This window comes from Camellia sinensis, chromosome 6, assembly GCF_055761805.1.
Source record: "Camellia sinensis isolate YWXY chromosome 6, ASM5576180v1, whole genome shotgun sequence".
NCBI lineage: Eukaryota > Viridiplantae > Streptophyta > Magnoliopsida > Ericales > Theaceae > Camellia > Camellia sinensis.
Window position 1 is genome coordinate 17199285 of NC_138966.1, and position 3580 is coordinate 17202864.

Below are 3580 nucleotides of genomic sequence, written 5' to 3' on the forward strand. Positions count from 1 at the left end.
AATTTTAATTTTACAAAAAAAAATGAAAATAATTTAATTTAATTATATATATATTTTCTTTTTATCATTTTTTAATATGAAATTTAAATTATTTATATTTTTAATTAAATTTCTCAAGAATTTCATTTCTCAAAATTAGTTTAATTCAATAACTTTTATTTTTGGTATATTTTCTTTCTTTCTTTCTTTCTTTCTTTCTTTGTTTTTTTTTTTTTTTTTTATATACAAAAAGTAGATGTGTTCAACATTTTACAAAAATCAAATAACATATAAAATTTAATAATATGTTTGACAGAATAAAAATAAACATATAAGAATGTTCAACATAAAGTATGAACTTGCTAATTTTGTTCAACATAAATATTTGGAGCATATTCAAATTGTTCCAAAAATTTTTTTATACAATAATAATATGTTCAAATAACCACTGTTGAGTCAAATTTAAAATAGAAATTATTATAAAAGTTGAATCGCCAACTAAAGGAAAAGAAGATGAAAAACACATAACTAGGTGAGAATCAAAGGCATAAATCATAGATATTCGAATATCGTCAACGAGGACAATATACTGGCGAGACAACGATGAGATGACAGATGGAAGTTACCGGTTGAATGAGATCTCTAGTGTGTTCGTGAGATGTGTGGGTGTGAGTAGGGATGTAATCAGTTCGGTACAATTGGTATTTAAGTAAAAAATTTTATTGAATTAATAATGTCGATTTTATTATTTTTAACACTGATATAGATCATTTCGCACCGAACCGAACAAATTGAAACGGTTCGATTCGATGCGATTTAATCAGTTTAGGACTTTTCAAACTTAAGTTAGTTTTAAACATAATCATTAACTATATAAAAACATTAAATTAATTATTTGTCAACCATTTCAAACATATCTAATCTATTTATTTAATAAATACTTTTCAATTTCTAGATTAACAAAAATAAAAACAAAAAAAGTTAAAAAATATTTAGATTTCAAGAATAATGAGTTAAAATTAAGATTATATATAATAAAAGCTTAGAAACTTAGGTTATAAAGATGATGAGGTTAATTAATTAAGGTTAATGATTTATTATATTTATTATATTTATTAATATCATTATATTATTAGATTATATATATATATATATATATATTATAAATATAATATATATTGAAGCGATCAGTTTTGGTTTAGTTCGATGCACAAAGTATTTGAACCGATATCGCATTGAAAATCGAAAAAATCAAATTTAAAAATTATATAGACCAATTTTTATTAAAAATATATCAAATATAATTGATTTGTGAGAGGGTAATTTGTAAACAAATTAGGCCGAGTTAAAAAGAGTCTTCTTTGGGAGTTGGACCGCGTAATGGGTCGAGATAAGGGCTGGTGTAGCTCGGTCTTAGGCCAAGAAGACATCTCATATTTCGGGTTTGGGCTGAACTATGGACCGAAGTATTGGTAGTGTTAGAAATGGGCGCCCATGTGGCATGGCCATTTTAATGCTTTGAATTTATAACTGTAACTCCTACATTAATGGGGTTTGTAACTCTTGCATTAATGGGGTTTGTAACTCCTGCCTTTATTGCAGAGGTTAATGGTGCATTAATGACCAGCCATAAAGGCTGGAGGTTTTTCCTCTCTCCCCTATACATGTATAAATTAAGACCTTCCTGTCAAGTCTAAAACACACAGAAATTTTCCATATTTTGACTCTCTCCCAAAAACAACGATCAAAGCCGTTTGCACTGTGATTTGTGTGGGTGATATTCACTGTTGTAATATCGCCCCACTGCTGGGTTGACTGATCAGATTCAAGAAGCACGTGATTTACTCACGAGATCTTTTCTATTCAGACTCTGCAGGAAAGGTATGACCATAATTTTTATTCCGCTCTGTTATACTGCTGATTTACATTGGTGTCAGAGCCTAGTTGGGTATTTTCGTGTTTTCTTAATCATGTATATATATGTACACATTATATAGCATGGAATGTTTGTAAATTTACATGAAGATGCTATTGTATGGAATTTATCATGCTTTGTATATGCCTTAAGTAGTGGGAGATTGATTGATTGTTTTTTGCGCATGGAATTAAATTAAATTTTGATAATTATCACTAGAGGCGCAAAAGATGATTACGAGCATAGCAAATTTTCGATCTTGAGACATGTGTAAAATTATCATTATTTAATTTAGATTCTTTTTTGCTGCAAAATAATTTTTTTTGTGTTGCTATCATTAATATTCCCTGCGCATTTGTTTACTCTATATGCAGAAATGGCTGCTAAGACAGTGGTGGCAGACTTAACTAAGGGAGAGAAATTGGATGGCGACAATTATGACATATGGCGCCGTAAGATCCAATACCTCCTCAATGAGCAAGAAGTGTTGACCACACTTGAACAAGTGATGGTTGAGCCAAAGTAGGGCAATACAGCTCAACATCGTCGTGATCTTAAAGCCTTTCAGACTTGGCGTAACAAAGATCGGTGTGCGCGCTTTACTATGTTGAGCAACATGCACAACGACTTGATTAGTGAGTTTGAGCATTGCCCGACTGCATTTGAGATGTGGGAAGCTCTCAAGCAAAAGTTTGGTATTACCTCTTTGGCAAAGCTACGTGGGCTGACTATGAAGTTTGACTCATATCAGAAAAAGGCGCATCACTCGATGAAGCAGCATTTGAGGGTCATGGCAGCCATGATACGTGAGCTTGCGGCTGCTAGGCACAATTTGACTCAAGAGTAGCAAGTACAAGCTGCAATTCGCTCTCTGCCAAATTCTTGGGAGCAGATGAAGCAGAACATGATGCATAATGAGAGTGTGAAAACATTCGAAGACATATCGCGTCATTTGGAGCTAGAGGCTGAGCGCCTTGAGGCGGCTAAGTCTGATGGTTCTGCTATGGTGGTTGAGTCAAGCTCACATAGGACTTCTCAGTTCAAACGTGGAAAAGTAAAAGGTGCCCCTAAGGAGCAAGCAGCAGCTGTGCTTAAGCCCAATGGCGCTAAAAATTTCAAGCGTAGGGGCACGAGAGGTGGTAAGAAGGCAAAGGCTAAATTGACATGCTTTAACTATAACAAAGAAGGACACTTCGCTCGGGATTGCCCTGAGCAGAAGAAGGTACTCCCTTACTTAATTTCTCGCATTCAATGCTTTGTGTCTAGTCAAGCATTAATTGCTCATTCTCCTCATTTTTTGGTTGTAGACTCAGGAGCAACAGACCACATCGCGACGGACAGAGTAGGGTTCGTTGAGTATCGCCGAGTACCTGCTGGGAGCAGAAAAGTTTACATGGCGAACGAGTCCAGTGTGGAGGTGCTTGGCATTGGCACATTCAAGCTGGAAATGCGACGAGGGCGCACCTTGTATCTTCATGATGTTCTTTATGCTCTGGATATTCGGCGAAACTTAGTTTCAGTTATTAGCATGATGAGCCTTGGTTTTAGTTTTTGTTTTGAGAATAATGGTGTTAGCATTTATTTGGGAACAATTTTTTATGGTTTTGGTTATCTTTCAGATGGTTTTTTAGTTTTGGATGTCGATGATTCTAGTCTTAATAAAAATGCCAATGGCTCTGTTTCTAA

General features: G+C 33.9%; 1 long non-coding RNA gene across 1 annotated transcript; it reads left to right on the forward strand.

Moving 5' to 3' along the window:
- The first annotated feature begins 1455 nt into the window (after positions 1-1455).
- Positions 1456-2939, forward strand: LOC145792239 (uncharacterized). Its single transcript, XR_014331624.1, has 2 exons — positions 1456-1860; positions 2269-2939. It is a non-coding gene; the product is annotated as an uncharacterized LOC145792239 (long non-coding RNA).
- Positions 2940-3580: the final 641 nt, after the last annotated feature.